The sequence below is a fragment of the Zea mays genome, chromosome 1, assembly GCF_902167145.1.
Source record: "Zea mays cultivar B73 chromosome 1, Zm-B73-REFERENCE-NAM-5.0, whole genome shotgun sequence".
Classification (NCBI taxonomy): domain Eukaryota; kingdom Viridiplantae; phylum Streptophyta; class Magnoliopsida; order Poales; family Poaceae; genus Zea; species Zea mays.
The window spans coordinates 209,048,393-209,073,048 of NC_050096.1; the positions used below are offsets into that span (position 1 = coordinate 209,048,393).

Here is a 24,656-nt window from a genome sequence, read left to right on the forward strand (position 1 = left end):
AAGACGACCCCGACGTCAGTTGGGATTTCTCCGGACTCCGTGATCCCAGTGCCATGTGTGACTTTATGTCCGCATGTGACCACTACCTCTCCGGCTGCTCTGATGATGGCCACAGCCTTGACGACGAGGGTTGCGTCCCAACTCGCGAGTGCTACCACATCGATCAGGAGGATCATGATGGAGAAAACCACCTCGGCATGCCAGGAAGTGACGGCGCCCTTGCACCTGCGTCTCGTGTCGAGATCCCGCGGGAGCTAGCTGTGACCCAGGTCCCCACGGGGAGTCAGGGCTCACAGCTCGAGCAACTCCGCGAGATGTAGGCCAAGCTCAATGAAGAAGCGGGGTGACTTGTGCAGCTCCGGCAAAACCTCGAGCAAGAGTGGGCAGGCCGAGCACTCGCCGGAGGAGCGCGTCATCGGGCCCGGGACGTCCAGCGCCGCATTGTTGATGCCAGGGCGATGCCGCCCCCGGTCTTCAACAGGGGCGGCCAGAACCTAACTGCAGCAGCAGCGTTGCTTCGGACGATGCCAGAGCCATCCACCACTGAAGGGCGACGTATCCAGGGTGAACTCAAGAACCTCCTGGAAAACGCCACAGCCCGACGAGCCGAGAGCTCCGCCTCCCGAAGGCGAGGGTGCCCCTCGATGCATCACGTAACGTCCTCCCGACACACGCGTGAGGCCTCGGTCCACACCGAGCCTACAAGAGACGAGACACTAGCAGCCCAGGATCGCCTCGGCGACGATCAACACTACCACGACCGTCGAGCCCGCCTCGAGGAAAAGGTGCGCCGAGGCTACCACACCAGGCGCGGGGGACACTACGACAGTGAAGAGGATCGAAGCCCCTCACCCGAACCACCAGGCCCATAGGTCTTCAGCCAAGCCATACGACGTGCACCGTTCCCGGCCCGTTTCTGGGCCCCGACTACCATCACCAAGTACTCGGGGGAGACGAGGCCAGAGTTGTGGCTCGCGGATTACCGGCTGGCGTGTCGGTTGGGAGGAACGGACGACAACAACCTCATCATCCACAACCTCCCCCTTTTCCTCTCTGACGTTGCTCGAGCCTGGCTAGAGCATCTACCCCCTGCGTAGATCTTCGGCTAGGACGACCTAGTCAAGGCCTTCGCTGGAAATTTCCAAGGTACGTACGTGCGCCCTAGGAACTCATGGGATCTCCGAAGCTGCCACCAGCAGCCCAGGGAATCCCTGCGAGAGTACATCCGGCGGTTTTCAAAGCAGCGCACTGAGTTGCCCAACATCACCGACTCGGACGTCATCGGGGCCTTCCTCGCCGGCACCACTTGCCGGGACCTGGTGAGCAAACTGGGGCGCAAGACTCCCACCAAGGCGAGCGAATTGATGGACATAGCCACCAAGTTCGCCTCTGGCCAGGAGGCGGTCGAAGCCATCTTCCGGAAGGACAAGCAGCCTCAGGGAAGGCAGAAGGAAGACGACCCCGAGGCATCCGTCCAGCGTGGCACGAAGAAGAATACCAGGAAGAAGGCGCAAGCGAAGCGCAACGCCGTCGACGCGGACCTCGTCGCCGTTGCCGAACACAGGAATCCTCGGAAGCCTCCCGGAGCAGCCAACGTGTTCGACAAGATGCTCAAGGAGTCGTGCCCCTATCATAGGGGTCCCATCAAGCACACCCTTGAAGAGTGCGACATGCTCCGGCGTCACTTCAACAAGGCCGGACCCTCGACGGAGGACAGCAAGGACCACGACAACAACAAGAAAGGAGGCGACAGGGAAGAAGAGTTCCTAGAGGTCCACAACTGCTTCATGATCTACGGCGGACAGGTGGCGAACACCTCGGCTTGACACCGCAAGCAAGAGCGCCGGGAGGTCTGCTTGGTGAAGGTAGCAACGCCAGTCTACCTAGATTGGTCTGACAAGCCCATCACCTTCAACCAAGGCGACCACCCTGACTACGTGTCGAGCCCAGGAAGGTACCCACTCGTCATCGACCCAATCATCGGCAACGTTAGGCTCTCCAAGGTCCTCATGGACGGAGGCAGCAGCCTCAACATCATCTACGCCGAGACCCTAGAGCTCTTGGGGGTTGATCGGTCCGAGATCCGGGCTCATGCAGCACCCTTCCACGGGATTGCACCCGGAAAGCGTATCCTGCCTCTCGGACAGTTTGACTTGCCCGTCTGCTTCGGAACTCCCTCCAACTTCCGAAAGAAAACCCTCACCTTTGAGGTAATCGGGTTTCGAGGAACCTATCACGCGGTGCTGGGAAGACCGTGCAACGCCAAGTTCATGGCCATCCCCAACTACACTTACCTTAAGCTCAAGATGCCTGGCCCCAAGAGAGTCATCACCGTTGGGCCCATGTACCGCCACACATACGAGTGCGACGTGGAATGCGTGGAGTACGCTGAAGCCCTCGCCGAGTCCGAAGCCCTCATCGCCAACCTAGATTGCCTTTGCAAAGAGGCGCCCGACGTAAAGCGGCACACTGGCAACTTCGAGCCGGCCGAGGCAGTCAAGCCTGTCACTCTTGACCCCAGCGACGACGCCGGCAAGAAAGTTAGGATCGGCTCCGAGCTCGACCCCAAATAGGAAGCAGTGCTCGTCGACTTTCTCCACGCAAACGTCGATGTTTTTGCGTGGAGTCCCTCGGACATGTCGGGCATACCGAGGGATGTCGCCGAGCACTCACTGGACATCCGAGCCGGAGCCCGACCCGTGAAGCAGCACCTGCGCCGTTTTGATGACGAAAAGCGCAGAGCCATAGGCGAGGAGATCCACAAGCTAATGGTTGTGGGGTTCATCAAAGAGGTATTCCATCCAGAATGGTTAGCTAACCCTGTACTTGTAAAGAAAAAAGGTGGGAGGTGGAGGATGTGTGTGGACTACACTGGGCTAAATAAAGCATGCCCCAAGGTTCCCTACCCTCTGCCTCGCATCGATCAAATTCACTACAAGAAACTAATAAAAGTTCGTGGGTTAATTTAAGAACGTGGGTACCCACGTTCTTAATTGAGTTATGTTCGTGGGTTAATTTAAGAACGTGGGTACCCACGTTCTTATATTAAATTCGTGGGCCCTTGGGAAAACCGTCGAACTTACAGTATTAGAAACGTGGGTACCCACGTTCTTAACTTAAATTCGTGGGTCACGTGGACCCCGTTGAACTTAACCTAAAACCTAAATTTCTCTCACCCCACGCGGTTGTATTGTTTTCACTGTCGAGACCGCGCGCGTGCGCCCGAAGCTAAGCCGTGCGCGCCCACTGCCACAACCTCGCCGGTGCCGCGCCTCCACCCCGCTCCCGCCCCGCCGCCCCTCGCCGCGCGCGCCCCGCCTCTGCCCCGCCGCCCCTCGCCGCGCGCGCCCGTTGCCACGCCCGCCCCGCCTCCAGCAGCAGAACGAAAGGGATCTCTGTCCCTGGCCCCGGCTCCTCCCCTTCCGATTCCAATCTGGTCTCGCCGGGCCTGGCGGCGAGGAAGAGATGGGGAAGAACCAGGCGTACAAGGCGATGCAGCGGGCACGGCTGGGGTCCTCGTACGGCGCGCCGGGCGCCGCCGACACCCCCGAAGATGGCATGGTCGGTCCCCTTCCTCTCCCCTAGGAGATCTCTGTTTCCCATCTGCACTTCCGAGTTCCAGGCTCGCAATCCATCCTGATCTGATTATTTCCGCAACCATATTGCTATGCTAATTATATACGATAGAGTAGGCTTCCAACCGCTGAGGAATTTTGGCTACCATCCCACTTTCACTTTGGGTGAAAGATAAAGAAAAAGAACTTTGGCTAACGAGGGCCGTCGCAGGAATTCAGGTACCAACATGCTCCCGTAGAACTGACTACTGACTCACCTTTGTGTTGTGTTCCTGATACTAGCTTGCTCACCGAATGTTATGCCCAAATTTGCTCATGCTAGTTTATGTTCTGATAATGTTTATTGCCTTTCTAGATTACATTAGTAATTTGCTTTAGATGAAAATGCAATTCAACTGTCATAATTGGATACTTAGCATCCTAAAATTTTGCCCTGGCAGACTAGTATCGTGCTCATTTTATGTGTCGTCCACTTTGGTCACCTCGCCATAATCTAATATCAGAAGCCTTTATATAAAACATTCACATCTTTTGCCCAAGAAGGCCAAACCGGCCGTCGACGGTGGCCCAGAGACGTGCCCCCGCGCCATTGCCCCCGGCCTCGCGTTGCCCGTTTGTATGATTATGCAATTATTTTAACAATGATCTTCAACCCGATCTTGTGATTAAAAGTATCCATTCCCAGTCATCCTTTTGACTGTCGTCATGACTTCAAGAATCGATTGAGGATTGGAATATAAGTGTACATACATATGTTAGTAGCTGTTTCCGTTTGCAGCGATTATGCTACTTGGAATAGAAACTCTTTGGTTCTGTTTGCTGAAACAAAAGCTGCTAGCTTTTACCACCGATCTGATGACCCTACTATAGATTTTACACCTACCCTCAACTAGTGATGCTAAATGTTGAGGTATCCATGCTTTGGGTTACTGGTAAATCATTGTTGCGCTTATACGGTGAAATGGCAATGTCAAAGTCACATTTTAGATGGTGCACGAATACAACACATCTTCAATCTTTCAGAGGGCTCCTGCTATTTGTTAGAAGTATGATATTGTTTTACGACATGGTTGTGGTCAGGATATTTTGTGAAAATGTTAAACTGAACAACATAGATGCCCATGAGCATGCATCCTATTAGAAATGAAAGCAGACTACTTAGATGACAGTTCACTAAGGGTACTACATAAACTGGATGTGTCTTCACTGTCCTGAACAGAAGTCTTGAATATTTAGTCAAAATAAAAAGAATCTCAACACTATGAGTACCTGTAATATGTGTGGTGATTTTGGTTAATCTGAGTATGAGTTACCCTGAAATGCCTTTAGCGGAGCTTCCTGACAAATATCGATCTCACATATTTTTTTCTGATCAGGTGATGTCCATGGCCAGTACTCTGATCTCCTGAGGCTATTTGATTATGGTGGCTATCCGCCTCAGGCCAACTACCTTTTCTTGGGTGATTATGTGGATCATGGAAAGCAAAGCCTAGAAACAATGTCTTCTTTTGGCTTACAAGGTCAATTACCCGGAGAACTTCTTTCTTCTAAGGGGCAACCATGAATGCGCATCAGTAAATCGCATCTATGGTTTTTATGACGAGTGCAAACGCAGATTCAGTGTAAAGCTGTGGAAAACATTCATAGACTGTTTTAACTGCTTGCCAGTGTCAGCATTGATAGATGAAAAGATTCTCTGTATGCATGGTGGTCTATCTCTGGAGTTGAACAAGCTTGAGCAAATACTCAACCTAAATCGCCCCACAGACGTGCCTGATACTGGATTGCTCTGTGATCTTCTTTGGTCTGATCCTTCCAATGAAGCAACGGGCTGGGCCATCAATGATCGAGGTGTTTCATTCACATTTGGTCCTGATAAAGTTTTAGAATTTCTTGAGAAGCATGATTTGGACCTTATCTGCCGAGCACATCAGGTTGTTGTGTTCTTAAAGATGTGACCTACTTATTACCTTATAAACTACAAAGTGTATCAATAGTTTACTTTTTTATTTGTTGCTGAGGCTGTTATATTTCCACAGCTGAATCACTTCGCCCAGACTTTTTTGCTGGTGAAGAAGTTGAGAGGCTAGCTATGACCGAGCTAATAGAGGTATTGCTGCTTTTTAGGACAATGAATCCTGTCGAATATGATGTTATCACTCTGTATGATAGTATGATTTTCATTTCCTGTCAGGTCATTTCAGAAGAGAACAAATCTGGACCTCTGATTGTGTTACTTAAGGATGTAGAGAAATCATTCATTGGAGTTACCGAGTCACTTTCATCTTTGCGGAGCAAATTTAATCGCTTCCATCTGGTGTTCTTATTATAGGATCCCACACTCAGATCTAAATAATTAAATTTACATGATGAAGCTCTACTTACAGATTGGAAGCAGCAGTTGGATCGTGATGTTGAAACCCTTAAAGCCAAATCAAACATTGGTAGCATTCGCACGGTAAGCTGCAGAATTGAAGACAGAGTTATATGGGTTTCTTGGAACTTAATATATCCCACTGTCAACTGTACATCTTTCTTTAAACTGTTGGGTCTGTGATGTCTGATCTAATATGGCCTGGGTGTATTATTAACAAATGACCATTTGCATGTGTTTGATAGTATTTCTTCTGTTTGATACTTTGTTGCCTTTTTCTGTCTGAATGTATATTTTGACCATTTGTATGATTTTGCAATTATTTTATGTCTATGTATGCAATTATCTTTCTCTTGTCGATGCAAAATAGCCAGCCTGTGCGTCTTTTTTCTCCTATTTTTTAGGACTGAGATTGATGGATATTGTGAAGGTGAACTAATCAAGGTACCTTTGGTAAGGCCTTCTATTATATTATCTGAGATTGATGGATATGGTGAATCAAATGAACTTCAGAACATTAGCCTTTAGTTAAGAGATGCCTACTCACTGCCTGAAAATCGGTGTGCAGATCTTTTAGGGAGTCAGCGGCCTTGCAATCCCCCTCTGCAACCATAAGAATTTTTGTGTGCTACAGATTTAGTACTGGTGAGTATTTGGTTTATAGATTTGATGGATTTTCTGATAGATGATAACATTGGTGGAACATTCATCACAGATGAATCCCTCTATGAAGTTCCAAACAGCTGCACAAATCTTAAGGTGTGCCTCTCTTATTTTTTGCTGAATCTCAAGCACTTTAGTTCGTGGTGCTTGCAAACAGCAATTGCACTAGCAGACGTGATGCTTTCATTCTCTGTGATATTGTTTTCAGAGAGAGGTAGGAACAACAATGGTCGTTGTTGCTGCACAAACAAAGGCTATTGCTGGTAACTTTTACTTGTTATATTATTTAAGCATATTATATAGACTAGACATTTGCTACTTTGCTTTCTGATCATATTATGTTTTTGATTTATTCCTGCATCTGTTCAATATAAATAACCTGATGGCTGCTGTAGAAATTAATCTGCAACTTAGTGTTGTTTCTTGACAGTACTCTTACAAGATAGTGGTAAAAATGTCCACTATGTAAAAAATTTGCTCTGAAATGTTCTGGCCACCATGCACTCCATATCCAAATGCCTAAGTTGGAGTGTTGAACATCCCATTTTTTCTTCATATTAACATTTGCTGAAATCCCAGTCTAACAGAGCGACATGGAGCAGCATTTTCTCCCTTTTCTAAGCAAGGTCAGGGAGATCCACCTTAACGGAAATTTCTCACCACACTACCCTCTAACATTTTACTATGGAGAGTGCAAGCCATAACATTAGGGGTTTATCACAATAGAAGTCTGAAGTTTGGTAAAAATGCTGAAACTGCATTTCAATTTCTGAATCAAGTTCAGAAAATCACAAGTCTGACAACCCCTATTTTAAGCAACTATAACTCCACATTTTATGCAGTACCAAGCCAACCTTCCCTAAAGGAACTTGTTCACTGATATACACTCTTCAACTTTGACACAAGGAGTATGGCTCACAACTTTATGGATCAAAAGTTATAGTTCTTCAAAGTGGGATGAAAATACTAAAATTCAGATTCAGTTAACTGAACCAAAAACTGAACTCACACCTGACAGAGAGAGTTTGAGCACAATTTACTCCAAATTTAGTGCAGCCCCAAATCAAACTTATTTAATAAACCTTGTTCTCTGAACTATAGGTTCCAACTCTTCTATGGAAACATTAGTCCAAAACCACTTGGATTGATCACAAATGAGCTCCAAATTGGACACCATTTACTGAATTTCAGTTTTAGTTAACTGAACCAATTTCAGTCACCAGTAACCTAACAGTCCATTTTCAGTCTCTCCACTTTTTGTGTAGGATCATATCCATCACCCTTAACGACATTTGTACACCAACTTATGGTCTTCAATTTCTCTATAGAAACTATAGTTCAAAACCTTATGGATTATTTACCACGAAGCTCCAAAGTCAGTCACAATCACTGAAATTCAGACTTAGATAATAGTCCAAATCTGAAAATTCAGAATTCAGCCAACACCACTTTGAACCACCTTTACTCCTAGTAGCATATGATTTTAGGGCATCCCACCGAATAAAGTTTGTTCTCCTATAGTCACTCTACAAGTTTGATATAACAATCTTTTACTAAAAGTCCATAGTTTAAAAGTTACAGGGGTCCAAAAACGGCTAAACAAAACTATTCTGTGCTGAATTCAAATTCCCCGAATTCTGAACTTTTGCAATTTACTCCAAACTTTTGCACATAGCTTGGAAATCTCCAAATAAGAAACTTGTTCACTTTTCCAAGCTCCACAACTTTGATATATGGACTATTAGCAAAACATAACTAGATCTTGAAATCCACTTTTGGGCAACTTTAGTGTTTTATTTGAGATTGTTTTTCTCCAGTCAAGCCTCTCATCTTTTGTCCATCATTTAAAGGTAAAGTTGCCCTTTAACTCAAGGGCCCAACTTTGATACATAGTTCCCATGGCCAAAGCATCTTTAGCTTAGGAGCAGTTTACTTGCACTTGATCTCTCATTAGCTTAGTGTTGTGAGAGTTGTTTTGTTGTGACATGCTTTGGACTGTTAGGTGGTTGAATTGTAAATTTTCAGATTTGGAATAGCGTCTAAGTCTGAATTTCCAAAGTAGTTTCTTGGACAGTTAACACCGTGGATCCTTTGCACGATGCATCATTTTAAATAACACGGTGCTGCGTCTTGAAATGAAGTTTGTTTTCACTCTCATGTTCATGTTTATGCACAAATATGGAAGCCACATTTTGTGTTTATCATGCTTTCCTATATCTTTGTGTACATGTGATTTAATGCCAGTTGTGTATTTATGAGAATTTTGGTTTATTTTGTAGGATTTCGGCTCTCATCAAGTGACTCCTCCCCCTCACGTTGACTTTGCGGACAGATGTCTCAATTCCAGTGGTGGAGCTACGAACAACAATCTGATGTCCTGATCGAGAGCGATGGAGCTAATGTTTGAACTTATGTGTTTGAACTTGTGAACTATGGATGTGAACCTATGTGAATTTGTGAACTTATGTATTTGGACTTATGTGAATTTGCGAACTTATATATTTGGACTTATGTGAATTTGTGATATGAACATATATCAATGTGTTTGAAATTTGTATTGTATGTGATATATTGTGTTGCATGTGATATTATGAGTGTCTAATTTTACATTTCTGTATTTTTTATTTTTTTCTGGAAAAGGGTTAAGAACGTGGGTACCCACATTCTTAAGGTTAAGAACGTGGGTACCGTCGAACTTAATGGGCAGCCCTCACCGACCCAGGCACGACCCATAAGTTCGACGGCCACGTGGCCCCGTCGAACTTAAGGTTAAGAACGTGGGTGCCGTCAAACTTATGGAAAAAAATTCGACGGCCCCGTCGAACTTAAAAACCCACGTTCTTAACCTTAAGTTCGACGGTACCCACGTTCTTAACCTTAAGTTCGACGGTACCCACGTTCTTAACCTTAAGAACGTGGGGGCCGTCGAACTTACTTCTTTAAGTTCGTCCAAAAATCGCCGTCGGCTATGTTCGTGGGTAAACCCACGTTCTTATGGTATGTTCGACGGCCTATTACATTAAGTTCGACGGTTTTTCACCCACGTTCTTTAACCAGTTTCTTGTAGTGATTGTGGACTCCACCGCTGGGTGCAAAACTCTGTCTTTCCTCGATGCCTATTCAGGCTATCACCAAATCAAGATGAAAGAATCCGACCAGCTCGCGACTTACTTTATCACACCTTTTGGCATGTATTGCTACACTACTATGCCATTTGGTTTGAGGAATGCAAGTGCAACCTACCAAAGGTGCATGAACCATGTGTTCGGAGAGCACATCGGTAGGACGGTCGAGGCTTACGTTGATGACATCGTTGTCAAAACAAGGAAAGCTTCCGACCTCCTCTCTGACCTTGAGGTAACATTCAGGTGCCTAAAAGCGAAGAGCGTGAAACTCAATCCTGAGAAGTGTGTCTTCGGAGTCCCCCGAGGCATGCTCCTAGGGTTCATCGTCTCCGAACGAGGCATCGAGGCCAACCCGGAGAAAATCGCGGCCATCACCAACATGGGGCCCATCAAAGATTTAAAAGGAGTACAAAGGGTCATGGGATGCCTTGCGGTTCTGAGCCGCTTCATCTCACGCCTCGGCGAGAAAGGATTGCCCTTGTACCACCTCTTAAGGAAGGCCGAGCGCTTCACTTGGACTCCCGAGGCTGAGGAAGCCCTCAGAAACTTAAAGGCGCTCCTTACTAATGCGCCTGTCTTGGTGCCCCCCGCTATGGGAGAAGCCCTCTTGATTTACGTCGCCGCAACCACTCAGGTGGTCAGCGCTGCGGTCATAGTCAAGAGTCGAGAAGAAGGGCATGCACTGCTCATCCAGAGGCCAGTCTACTTCATCAGCGAAGTGCTATCCGATACCTAGATCCGCTACCCGCAAATCCAGAAGCTGCTGTACGCAGTGATTCTGACACGGCAGAAGCTGCGACACTACTTTGAGTCTCATCCAGTTACTGTGGTGTCATCTTTCCCCCTAGGAGAGATCATCCAGTGCCGAGAGGCCTCGGGTAGGATAGCAAAATGGACAGTGGAACTCATGGGCGAAACACTTTCATTTGCCCCTCGGAAGGCCATAAAATCCCAAATCTTGGCCGACTTCCTGGCTGAATGGACTGACACCCAGTTGCCAACGGCCCCAATCCAGGCCGAACTTTGGACCATGTACTTTGAGGGGTCGTTGATGAAAACCGGAGTAGGCGCGGGCTTGCTCTTCATCTCACCCCTCAGAGAACATGTGCGTTACGTACTGTGCCTCCATTTTCCGGCGTCAAACAACATGGCCGAGTACGAGGCCTTGGTTAATGGACTGCGCATCGCCATCGAGCTAGGGGTTCAGCGCCTCGACGCTCATGGCGACTCGCAGCTCGTTATTGACCAAGTCATGAAGAACTCTCACTGACGCGATCAGAAAATGGAGGCCTACTGCGACGAAGTTCAGCGCTTGGAATATAAGTTCTATGGGCTGGAGCTCAACCATGTTGCTCGATGGTACAACGAAACCGCGGACGAGCTAGCGAAGATAGCCTCAGGACGAACAACGGTTTCCCTGAATGTCTTCTCCAGGGATATATATCAGCCATCCGTCAAAATCGATGACGCGCCCGAACCCGAGGAGACCTCGGCCCAGCCCGAGGTACCCTCGACCACCGAGGGTGAGGCCCTGCGCGTCGAGGTGGAGCGGAATGGGGTCACACCGGTCCCAAACTGGCAGACCCCGTACCTGGAATATCTCCTCCACGGAGAGCTGCCCCTTGACAAGGCCGAAGCTCGGCGACTGGCTCGGCGCGCCAAGTCGTTCGTTTTGCTGGGTGATGAAAAGGAGTTGTATCACCGCAGCCCCTCGGGCATTCTCCAACGATGCATATCCGTCGCCCAAGGACAGGAGCTGTTGCAAGAAATACACTCGGGGGCTTGCGGTCACCACGCGGCGCCTCAGACCCTTGTGGGAAACGCCTTCTGACAAGGTTTCTACTGGCCAACCGCAGTGGCCGACGCCACTAGGATTGTACGCTCCTGTCGAGGGTGTCAATTCTACGCAAGACAGACGCACCTGCCCGCTCAGGCTCTACAAACAATACCTATCACTTGGCCTTTCGCTGTGTGGGGTCTGGACCTCGTCGGTCCCTTGCAGAAGGCACCCAGGGGCTTCACGCACCTGCTGGTCGCCATCGACAAATTCTCCAAGTGGATCGAAGTCCGACCCTTGACCAGCATCAGGTCCGAGTAGGTGATGGCGTTCTTTACAAATATCATCCATCGCTTTGGGATCCCAAACTCTATCATCACCGACAACGGCACACAGTTTACTGGGAAGAAGTTCCTAGACTTCTGCGAAGACCACCACATCCGTGTGGACTGGGCTGTCGTAGCTCACCCAATGACAAATGGGCAAGTGGAGCGCGCCAATGGCATGATTTTGCAGGGACTAAAGTCGAGTATCTACAACGACCTCAACAAGTTTGGCAAGCGATGGATAAAAGAGCTACCCTCGGTGGTTTGGAGTCTGAGGACGACGCCGAGCCGAGCCACGGGTTTCTCGCCGTTTTTCCTAGTCTATGGGGCTGAGGCCATCTTACCCACGTACTTGGAATACGGTTCCCCGAGGACGGAGGCTTACGATGACCGAGGCAACCAGGCCAGCCGAGAAGATTCACTGGACCAGCTGGAAGAGGCTCGGGACATAGCCTTGCTACACTCAGCGCGGTATCAGCAGTCCCTGCGACGCTACCACGCCCGAAGGATTCGGCCCCGAGGCTTCCAAGTGGGAGATTTGGTGCTTCGGTTACGACAAGACGCCCGAGGGCGCCACAAGCTTACTCCCCCCTGGGAAGGGCCATTCATCATCGCCAAGATTTTGAAGCCCGGGACATACAAGCTGGCCAACGATCAAGGCGAGGTCTACAGCAACGCTTGGAACATCGAACAACTACGTCGCTTTTACCCTTAAAATGTTTCAAGTCGTTTATGTACCTCGGTCCCTTTACATGTACAAATAAAAAGTCTACCTGTTAAGGGAGGATCGGCCTTGCCTCAGCAAAAATCGACCCTCCCTCGGGGGCTAGAAGGGGGGAACCCCCTCTGCGTCAAAATTTTCCTCGGAAAAGTTTTCTACCAAAACGTCTTTCGTGCTTTTCGACTATGTCGATAACGGAATCCCAAAAACGAGCGAGTGAGACCTTGAACGGCAAGGCCGACCGAGCCGAGGGACTCCTACGCCTCCGGGATATGGATACCTCACTCATCACCTTCCACGAAAGGCAGTTCACGCTCGGATAAGTGATTCTGCTACCGAACAAGTCCTAACGCTCGGGTAGAAAACAACTTTCGTACCATTTCGACTATATCGATAACAGAATCCTAAAGACGAGCGAGAGAGACCTTGAACGGCAAGGCCGACCAAGCCGAGGGACTCCTACGCCTCCGGGATACGGATACCTCACTCGTCACCTTCCACGAAGGGTAGCTCACGCTCAAATAAGTGACTCTGCTACCGAACAAGTCCTAATGCTCGAAACGAAAGCAAAGGAAATGCATCTTTAAACTTCGACATTGAAAATGTTTAGGCCTCAGTGGCCGCAAGAAACATACGCATACTTAAAACAAATTGTTTCTGCAGGCTCAGGTATCGGCAGGGGGAGGAGCAGCCCCCTCGGCATCGTTTCCACCCTCGGCAGAATCTGGCCCGGCCTCAGACGGCGACACGGGTGGAAGGACCTCCACCTTAAAGGAGGAAGCCAGCACCGCGCTTGGGCCCTCGACAGCCGCGTCAAGCCTCTGGACCTTGGCTAAGGCAGCCTCCTCCTCATCGGGTAAGCAGTACCCCTCGCTGACCCGCTCCAGATCCATGTCGTAGTGGGAGGCGAGCACGGCAAAGGCCCGCCTAACGCCGTGGTGCAGCGCCCCATGGAGTCTGCTACACACATGGCCGCCCAAGGCCCACAGGTGACTCTAGGGGGAGCTACCCGAGGGGACGTCGTCGAGGCCAAAGGCCCGGCAAAGGGTCGAGATAGCCTCGGACATGGCCACGCGGTCAGCCTCCTTCTGCTCAGCCGCCTGGGCAAGCGCCTTGCAGTTCTTAACGGACTCGTTAAGAGCCATCTCGAACCCTGCAGACAGCCGGACAATGTTCTTCAAACACGAGGAGAAGGATGAAGCTAAAACCAGAGTCACAAAGCGGGTGCAACGTACCTTCGGCCCAGACACGCTGCTGCGAGGCCTTAGCTTGGGTGGACCAAGCAGACCCGACGGTGATAGTCGCCTAGAGGGGGGGGGTGAATAGGGCGAAACTGAAATTTACAAATATAAACACAACTACAAGCCGGGTTAGCGTTAGAAATATAAACGAGTCCGCGAGAGAGGGCGCAAAACAAATCCCAAGCGAATAAACAAGTGAGACACGGAGATTTGTTTTACCGAGGTTCGGTTCTTGCAAACCTACTCCCCGTTGAGGAGGCCACAAAGGCCGGGTCTCTTTCAACCCTTCCCTCTCTCAAACGATCCCGCGGATCGAGTGAGCTTTCTCTTCTCAACCACTTGGAACACAAAGTTCCCACAAGGACCACCACAAGTTTGGTGTCTCTTGCCTCAATTACAAGTGAGCTTGATCGCAATGAAAGAATCAAGAAGGAAGAAAGCAATCCAAGTGCAAGAGCTCAAAAGAACACAAGCAAATCACTCTCTCTAGTCACTGTGGCGTTGTGTGGAATTTGGAGAGGATTTGATCTCTTTGGTGTGTCTAGAATTGAATGCTAGAGCTCTTGTAGTAGTTGGGAAGTGGAAAACTTGGATGCAATGAATGGTGGGGTGGTTGGGGTATTTATAGCCCCAACCACCAAATGTGACCGTTGGGAGGCTGTCTGTTCGATGGCGCACCGGACAGTCCGGTGCACACCGGACAGTCCGGTGCACACCGGACAGTCCGGTGCCCCCTGCCACGTCATCACTGCCGTTGGATTCTGACCGTTGGAGCTCCTGAATTGTGGGCCCGCCTTGGTGTCCGGTGCACACCGGACAGGTACTGTTTGATGTCCGGTGTGCCAGCATGGGCGATTCTGACTCCTGCGCGCGCTGCGCGCGCATTAAATGCCGCTGCAGGTAGCCGTTGGCGCGAAGTAGCCGTTGCTCCGAGGTTGCACCGGACAGTCCGGTGCACACCGGACAGTCCGGTGAATTATAGTGGACTAGCCGTTGGAGTTTCCCGAAGCTGGCGAGTTCCTGAGGCCGACCTCCCTTGGTGCACCGGACACTGTCCGGTGTACACCGGACAGTCCGGTGAATTATAGCCGAGTCGCCTCAGGGAATTCCCGAAGGTGGCGAGTTTGAGTCTGAGTCCCCTGGTGCACCGGACATGTCCGGTGCCGCACCGGACAGTCCGGTGCGCCAGACCAGGGGTGCCTTCGGTTGCCCCTTTGCTCCTTTGTTGAATCCAAAACTTGGTCTTTTTATTGGCTGAGTGTGAACCTTTTACACCTGTATAATCTATACACTTGGGCAAACTAGTTAGTCCAAAGATTTGTGTTGGGCAATTCAACCACCAAAATTAATTAGGGACTAGGTGTAAGCCTAATTCCCTTTCAATCTCCCCCTTTTTGGTGATTGATGCCAACACAAACCAAAGCAAATATAGAAGTGCATAATTGAACTAGTTTGCATAATGTAAGTGCAAAGGTTGCTTGGAATTGAGCCAATATAAATACTTATAAGATATGAATGGATTGTTTCTTTCAATAAAACATTTTGGACCACTCTTGCACCACATGTTTTGTTTTTGCAAAATTCTTTTGTAAATTCTTTTCAGAGTTCTTTTGCAAATAGTCAAAGGTAATGAATACGATTTTGCAAAGCATTTTCAAGTTTTGAAATTTTCTCCCATGTTTCAAATGCTTCTCCTTTGACTAAACAAAACTCCCCCTAAATGAGATCCTCCTCTTAGTGTTCAAGAGGGTTTTGATATATCATTTTAAAATACTATTTTCTCCCCCTTTTGAACATAATAGGATACCAATTGATAAATACTTTTGGAAAGCACTAAGTTTTTGAAATTGGTGGTGGTGCGGTCCTTTTGCTTTGGGCTCATATTTTCTCCCCCTTTGGCATGAATCGCCAAAAACGGAATCATTAGAGCCCTCGAAGTACTATCTTCCCCTTTGGTCATAAGTAAATGAGTTAAGATTATACCAAGGACGAAGTCCGGTCCTTTAGCTTTGGGCTCTTACTCTCTCCCCCAAAGACAAGGTCCATTTATTGGAGCGATTGCGAAGGATGAGTTACGGAGTGGAAGCCTTTGTCTTTCGCCGAAGACTCCAATTCCCTTTCAATATACCTATGACTTGGGTTGAAATAGACTTGAAAACACATTAGTCATAGCATATATGATCAAAAGTATAAATGAGCTATGTGTGCAATCTAGCAAAAGAAGTTGCGAGAATCAAGAATATTGAGCTCATGCCTAAGTTTGGTAAAGGTTTGTTCATCAAGAGGCTTGGTAAAGATATCGGCTAATTGATCTTTAGTGTTGATGTAAGAAATCTCGATATCCCCCTTTTGTTGGTGATCCCTAAGAAAATGATACCGAATGGCTATATGCTTAGTGCGGCTATGCTCGACGGGATTGTCGGCCATTTTGATTGCACTTTCATTATCACATAGCAAAGGGACTTTGGTTAATTTGTAACCGTAGTCCCGCAGGGTTTGCCTCATCCAAAGCAATTGCGCGCAACAATGACCTACGGCAATGTACTCGGCTTCGGCGGTGGAAAGAGCGACCGAATTTTGCTTCTTTGAAGCCCAAGACACCAAGGATCTTCCCAAGAACTGGCAAGTCCCCGATGTGCTCTTCCTATTAATTCTGCACCCCGCCCAATCGGCATCCGAATAACCAATCAAATCAAATGTGGATCCCCGAGGGTACCAAAGCCCAAACTTAGGTGTATAAGCTAAATATCTCAAGATTCGTTTTACAGCCGTAAGGTGGGATTCCTTAGGGTCGGATTGGAATCTTGCACACATGCAAACGGAAAGCATAATGTCTGGTCGAGATGCACATAAATAAAGCAATGAACCAATCATCGACCGGTATACCTTTTGATCCACGGACTTACCTCCCGTGTCGAGGTCGAGATGCCCATTAGTTCCCATGGGTGTCTTGATGGGTTTGGCATCCTTCATCCCAAACTTAGCAAGAATGTCTTGAGTGTACTTCGTTTGGCTAATGAAGGTTCCTTCTTGGAGTTGCTTCACTTGAAATCCTAAGAAATACTTCAACTCCCCCATCATAGACATCTCGAATTTCTGTGTCATGATCCTACTAAATTCCTCACAAGTAGACTCGTTAGTAGACCCAAATATAATATCATCGACATAGATTTGGCATACAAACAAGTCATTTTCAAGAGTTTTAGTAAAGAGTGTAGGATCGGCCTTTCCGACTTTGAAGCCATTTGCAATAAGGAAATCTCTAAGGCATTCATACCATGCTCTTGGGGCTTGCTTGAGCCCATAAAGCGCCTTAGAGAGCCTATAAACATGGTTAGGATACTCACTGTCTTCAAAGCCGGGAGGTTGCTCAACATAGACCTCTTCCTTGATTGGTCCGTTGAGGAAGGCACTTTTCACGTCCATTTGATAAAGCTTAAAGCCATGGTAAGTAGCATAGGCCAATAATATGCGAATTGACTCAAGCCTAGCTACGGGTGCATAGGTTTCACCGAAATCCAAACCTTCGACTTGGGAGTATCCCTTGGCCACAAGTCGAGCTTTGTTCCTTGTCACCACACCATGCTCATCTTGCTTGTTGCGGAAGACCCATTTGGTTCCTACAACATTTTGGTTAGGACGTGGAACTAAATGCCATACCTCATTTCTAGTGAAGTTGTTGAGCTCCTCTTGCATCGCCACCACCCAATCCGAATCTTGAAGTGCTTCCTCTATCCTGTGTGGCTCAATAGAGGAAACAAAAGAGTAATGCTCACAAAAATGGGCAACACGAGATCGAGTAGTTACCCCCTTATGAATGTCGCCGAGGATGGTGTCGACGGGGTGATCTCGTTGGATTGCTTGGTGGACTCTTGGGTATGGCGGTCTTTGCTCTTCATCCTCCTTGTCTTGATCGTTTGTATCTCCCCCTTGATCATTGCCGTCATCTTGAGGTGGCTCATTTGCTTGATCTTCTATTTCATCAGCTTGAGCTTCATCCTTATTTTGAGTTGGTGGAGATGCTTGCATGGAGGAGGAAGGTTGATCTTGTGCGTTTGAAGGCTCTTTGGATTCCTTAGGACACACATCCCCAATGGACATGTTCCTTAGCGCTATGCATGGAGCCTCTTCTTCACCTATCTCATCAAGATCAACATGCTCTACTTGAGAGCCATTAGTTTCATCAAACACAACGTCACATGAGACTTCAACTAGTCCAGTGGACTTGTTAAAGACCCTATATGCCCTTGTGTTTGAGTCATAACCAAGTAAAAAGCCTTCTACAGTTTTAGGAGCAAATTTAGATTTTCTACCTCTTTTAACAAGAATAAAGCATTTGCTACCAAAAACTCTAAAGTATGAAATGTTGGGCTTTTTACCGGTTAGGAGTTCATAAGATGTCTTCTTGAGGATTCGGTGAAGATATAACCGGTTGATGGCGTAGCAGGCGGTGTTGACCGCTTCGGCCCAAAACCGGTCCGGTGTCTTGTACTCATCAAGCATGGTTCTTGCCATGTCCAATAGGGTTCGATTCTTCCTCTCCACTACACCATTTTGTTGTGGCGTGTAGGGAGAAGAGAACTCATGCTTGATGCCCTCCTCCTCAAGAAAGCCTTCAATTTGAGAGTTCTTGAACTCCGTCCCGTTGTCGCTTCTTATTTTCTTGATCCTTAAGCCGAACTCATTTTGAGCCCGTCTCAAGAATCCCTTTAAGGTCTCTTGGGTTTGAGATTTTTCCTGTAAAAAGAATACCCAAGTGAAGCGAGAATAATCATCCACTATTACAAGACAATACTTACTCCCGCCGATGCTTATGTAAGCAATCGGGCCGAATAGATCCATGTGGAGTAGCTCAAGCGGCCTGACGGTCGTCATGATGTTCTTGTGTGGATGATGGGCTCCAACCTGCTTTCCCGCCTGGCATGCGCTACAAATCCTGTCTTTCTCAAAATGAACATTTGTTAGTCCTAAAATGTGTTCTCCCTTTAGAAGCTTATGAAGATTCTTCATCCCAACATGGGCTAGTCGGCGGTGCCAGAGCCAACCCATGTTAGTCTTAGCAATCAAGCAAGTGTCGAGTTCAGCTCTATCAAAATCCACCAAGTATAGCTGATCCTCTAACACTCCCTTGAATGCTATTGAATCATCATTTCTTCTAAAGACAGTAACACCTACATCAGTAAATAGACAGTTGTAGCCCATTTGGCATAATTGAGATACGGAAAGCAAGTTGTAATCTAAAGAATCTACAAGAAAAACATTGGAAATAAAATGGTCAGGAGATATAGCAATTTTACCTAATCCTTTGACCAAACCTTGATTTCCATCCCCGAATGTGATAGCTCGTTGGGGATCTTGGTTTTTCTCGTAGGAGGAGAACATCCTTTTCTCCCCAGTCATGTGGTTTGTGCACCCGCTGTCGAGTATCCAACTTGAGCCCCCGGATGCATAAACCTACAAAACAATTTTAGTTCTTGACTTTAGGTACCCAAATGGTTTTGGGTCCTTTGGCATTAGACACAAGAACTTTGGGTACCCAAACACAAGTCCTTGACCCCTTGTGCTTGCCCCCAACATACTTGGCAACTACCTTGCCGGATTTGTTAGTTAAAACATAAGATGCATCAAAAGTTTTAAATGAAAGACTATGTTCATTTGATGCACTAGGAGTTTTCTTAGGCAACTTAGCATGGATTGGTTGCCTAGAACTAGATGTCTCACCCTTATACATAAAAGCATGATTTGGGCCAGAGTGAGACTTCCTAGAATGAATTCTCCTAATTTTGCTCTCGGGATAACCGGCAGGGTATAAAATGTAACCCTCGTTATCCTGAGGCATGGGAGCCTTGCCCTTAACAAAGTTGGACAATCTCTTAGGAGGGGCACTAATTTTGACATTGTCTCCCTTTTGGAAGCCAATGCCATCCTTAATGCCCGGGCGTCTCCCATTATAAAGCATGCTACGAGCAAATTTAAATTTCTCATTTTCTAAGTTGTGCTCGGCAATTTTAGCATCTAATTTTGCTATACGATCATTTTGTTGTTTAATTAAAGCCATATGATCATGAATAGCATTAACATCAACATCTCTACATCTAGTACAAATAGATACATGCTCAACAATAGATGTAGAAGGTTTGCAAGAATTAAGTTCAACAATCTTAGCATGAAGAATATCATTTTTATCTCTAAGATTGGAAATGGTAGCATTGCAAACATCTAGTTCTTTAGCCTTAGCAATTAAATTCTCATTTTCTACTCTAAGGCTAGCAAGTGAAATGTTTAATTCTTCAATCCTAGCAAGCAAATCATTATTATCTCTAGGATTGGGAATTGAAACATTACAAACATGTGAATCAACCTTAGCATTTAAACTAGCATTTTCATGTCTAAGGTTGTCAATCATCTCACGGCAAGTGCTTAGCTCACTAGATAAATTTTCACATTTCTCAATTTCTAGAGCATAAGCCTTTTTAACCTTAACATGTTTTTTGTTTTCTTTAATTAGACAATCCTCTTGGGAATCCAAAAGGTCATCCTTTTCATGAATAGCACTAACCAATTCATTTAATTTTTCCTTTTGAGCTATGTTAAGGTTGGCAAAAAGGGAACGCAAATTATCTTCCTCATCACTAGCATTGTCATCACTAGAGGATTCATATTTAGTGGAGGATTTAGATTTAACCTTCTTTTTGCCGTCCTTTGCCATGAGGCACTTGTGGCCGACGTTGGGGAAGAGAAGTCCCTTGGTGACGGCGATGTTGGCGGCGTCCTCGTCATCGGAGGAGTCGCTTGAGCTTTCGTCGGAATCCCATTCCCGACAAACATGGGCATCGCCGCCCTTCTTCTTGTAGTACCTCTTCTTCTCCTTTCTTCTCCCCTTCTTGTCGTCGCCTCGGTCACTGTCACTAGATATAGGACATTTAGCAATAAAATGACCGGGCTTACCACATTTGTAACAAACCTTCTTGGAGCGGGACTTGTAGTCTTTCCCCCTCCTTTGCTTGAGGATTTGGCGGAAGCTCTTGATGACGAGCGCCATTTCCTCATTGTCGAGCTTGGAGGCGTCTATTGGTTGTCGACTTGGTGTAGCCTCCTCCTTCTTTTCTTCCATCGCCTTGAATGCGACGGGTTGAGCTTCGGATGTGGTGGGTTCGTCAAGCTCGTTGATCTTTCTCGAGCCTTCGATCATGCACTCAAAACTTACAAAATTCCCGATAACTTCCTCGGGGGTCATTTTAGTATATCTAGGATTACCACGGATTAATTGAACTTGAGTAGGGTTAAGGAAAATAAGAGATCTTAGAATAACCTTAACCATCTCGTGGTCATCCCATTTTACACTCCCGAGGTTGCGCACTTGATTCACCAAGGTCTTGAGCCGGTCGTACATGTGTTGTGGCTCCTCCCCTTTGCGAAGCCGGAACCGACCGAGCTCCCCCTCGATCGTTTCCCGCTTGGTGATCTTGGTGAGCTCGTCTCCCTCGTGTGCGGTTTTGAGCACATCCCAAATCTCCTTGGCGCTCTTCAACCCTTGTACTTTGTTATACTCCTCTCTACTTAGAGAGGCGAGGAGTATTGTTGTTGCTTGAGAGTTGAAGTGCTCGATTTGGGCCACCTCATCCTCATCATAGTTCTCATCCCCTACCGACGGTACCTGTGCACCAAACTCAACAACATCCCATATACTTTTGTGGAGCGAGGTTAGATGAAATCGCATTAAATCGCTCCACCTAGCGTAATCTTCACCATCAAAAGTCGGTGGTTTGCCTAATGGGACGGAAAGTAAAGGTGTATGTTTGGAAATGCGAGGGTAGTGTAGGGGGATCTTACTATACTTCTTGCGCTCTTGGCGCTTAGAAGAGACGGAGGGCGCATCGGAGTCGGAGGTCGATGTTGATGAAGTGTCGGTCTCGTAGTAGACCACCTTCCTCATCCTTTTGTGCTTGTCCCCTCTCCGATGCGGCTTGTGAGAAGAAGACTTTTCCTTCTTTTCTTTGTGGTGAGAGGAGGAAGACTTTTTCTCCTTCCGTTTGGAGGAGTCCTTCTTCTTCTCCTTCCTCTTGGTGCGGGACTCTTCCGATGAAGTGCTCCCATGGCTTGTAGTGGGCTTTTCGCCGGTCTCCATCTCCTTCTTGGCGTGATCTCCCGACATCACTTCGAGCGGTTAGGCTCTAATGAAGCACCAGGCTCTGATACCAATTGATAGTCGCCTAGAGGGGGGGTGAATAGGGCGAAACTGAAATTTACAAATATAAACACAACTACAAGCCGGGTTAGCGTTAGAAATATAAACGAGTCCGCGAGAGAGGGCGCAAAACAAATCCCAAGCGAATAAACAAGTGAGACACGGAGATTTGTTTTACCGAGGTTCGGTTCTTGCAAACCTACTCCCCGTTGAGGAGGCCACAAAGGCCGGGTCTCTTTCAACCCTTCCCTCTCTCAAACGATCCCGCGGATCGAGTGAGCTTTCTCTTCTCAATCACTTGGAACACAAAGTTCCCACAAGGACCACCACAAGTTTGGTGTCTCTTGCCTCAATTACAAGTGAGCTTGATCGCAATGAAAGAATCAAGAAGGAAGAAAGCAATCCAAGTGCAAGAGCTCGAAAGAACACAAGCAAATCACTCTCTCTAGTCACTGTGGCGTTGTGTGGAATTTGGAGAGGATTTGATCTCTTTGGTGTGTCTAGAATTGAATGCTAGAGCTCTTGTAGTAGTTGGGAAGTGGAAAACTTGGATGCAATGAATGGTGGGGTGGTTGGGGTATTTATAGCCCCAACCACCAAATGTGACCGTTGGGAGGCTGTCTGTTCGATGGCGCACCGGACAGTCCGGTGCACACCGGACAGTCCGGTGCCCCCTGCCACGTCATCACTGCCGTTGGATTCTGACCGTTGGAGCTCCTGACTTGTGGGCCCGCCTTGGTGTCCGGTGCACACCGGACAGGTACTGTTTGATGTCCGGTGTGCCAGCATGGGCGATTCTGACTCCTGCGCGCGCTGCGCGCGCATTAAATGCCGCTGCAGGTAGCCGTTGGCGCGAAGTAGCCGTTGCTCCGAGGTTGCACCGGACAGTCCGGTGCACACCGGACAGTCCGGTGAATTATAGTGGACTAGCCGTTGGAGTTTCCCAAAGCTGGCGAGTTCCTGAGGCCGACCTCCCTTGGTGCACCGGACACTGTCCGGTGTACACCGGACAGTCCGGTGAATTATAGCCGAGTCGCCTCAGGGAATTCCCGAAGGTGGCGAGTTTGAGTCTGAGTCCCCTGGTGCACCGGACATGTCCGGTGCCGCACCGGACAGTCCGGTGCGCCAGACCAGGGGTGCCTTCGGTTGCCCCTTTGCTCCTTTGTTGAATCCAAAACTTGGTCTTTTTATTGGCTGAGTGTGAACCTTTTACACCTGTATAATCTATACACTTGGGCAAACTAGTTAGTCCAAAGATTTGTGTTGGGCAATTCAACCACCAAAATTAATTAGGGACTAGGTGTAAGCCTAATTCCCTTTCAGACGGCCACAGCCAGGCCCTCCGCAAGGGTCCCGGCCCGAGTGGTCGCCTCGGGGTCTAGAAAGGGGGAACCCCCTCTGCGCCAAAACTTTCCTCGGAAAAGTTTTTCTACGAAAACGACTTTCGTGCCTTTTGACTGCGTCGATGGCGGAATCCTAAAAACAACAAGAGAGACCTTGAACGGCAAGGCCGACCGAGCCAAGGGACTCCTACGCCTCTGGGATACGGATACATTACTCGTCATCTTCCACGAAAGGTAACTCACACTCGGATAAGTGATTCTGCTACCGACGAACAAGTCTTGATGCTCGAAATAAGAGGAAAGAAACATGGCTTCACACACAAATACACCATGTTTAGGCCTCGGCAGCCACAGAAAACAAGCACACGTACTTGAGATAACTATGCTACGTAGATGTCGGCAGCACCCTCGGCGGTTTTCCCGACCTACAACAGATATCTCAGTACTTGGAGCAATTACATTTTGCTCTTACATTCCCTTACAAACGGGACCCAGCTCCATTCCCGCAGGAATGGACTACCTCCACACCGGAGGGGCTACAAGATAACAAATGCCAAGCGGCTCGCCGGCATCCCAAACCCCCGCTCATGGAAGGGGATGAAACTAACCACGTACCCCGGCGGTGGGGTCAGGTCGGCCTCGCTCCCGGGGGCCATCCACTTAGGCTGCGGCCCGTTGGAGAGAGGACGGAGCAAACCGTCGGAAACAAGGGCCTCCAGATCCTCCACAGTAACGGTGGAGAAAGGCCATGGGTCGCGCAGCGGAATGACGGTCGCCTTATCAGCCATCGCCGAGCGGAAGCGGTGGAGGCGGAGGGGATGAGGTGCGCAGTTTTCTCTTCTCTGGCCTTTCTCACATGTTGCGGAAACCAAAGCAGAAGACAAGCGCAAATGGTAGGGTAACGAACCGTCGCTGGCCCCTCTTCCGGGTATATAAAGGCTCGGGCGAGATCCACCCAAGACATCACCCGAACCCGTCGCGAAATTCAAACTCGAAGGCGAAACGGTTTTTCTGTTCCTCGAACAACTCGCGCACGCGCAATAGATGCCCCACGAATCGCCCGTCCCGTCGCATTAACTCCATGGCAGGGCAAGCGACATCTCTGGCAGGCGAAGCGGGCGCCGTTTCACCTTCGTCATGATGACCGCGTCAAAAAAGGTGCGCCGCGTTACTTAAATTCATATCCTTTTCCTCTTCCTCTCTCTCTCTTGCCACAGGGATCGGGAAGGGGGATATTTCGGAAAAGGATCCTTCTCGGCGAAGGAAGCGGGCCCCGAGCCCTCCTACTGATCAGGGGTTCGAAGGTTGCGCCCTGCGGGGTTC

The 24,656-nt window shown here is 48.1% G+C and overlaps 1 long non-coding RNA gene across 1 annotated transcript; it reads left to right on the top strand.

The window, feature by feature from the left end:
* Window positions 1–5,625: 5,625 nt before the first annotated feature.
* LOC103643188 (uncharacterized) lies at window positions 5,626–7,112 on the top strand. Its single transcript, XR_002266362.1, has 5 exons — window positions 5,626–5,685; window positions 5,770–6,033; window positions 6,354–6,402; window positions 6,518–6,594; window positions 6,665–7,112. It is a non-coding gene; the product is annotated as an uncharacterized lncRNA (long non-coding RNA).
* Window positions 7,113–24,656: the final 17,544 nt, after the last annotated feature.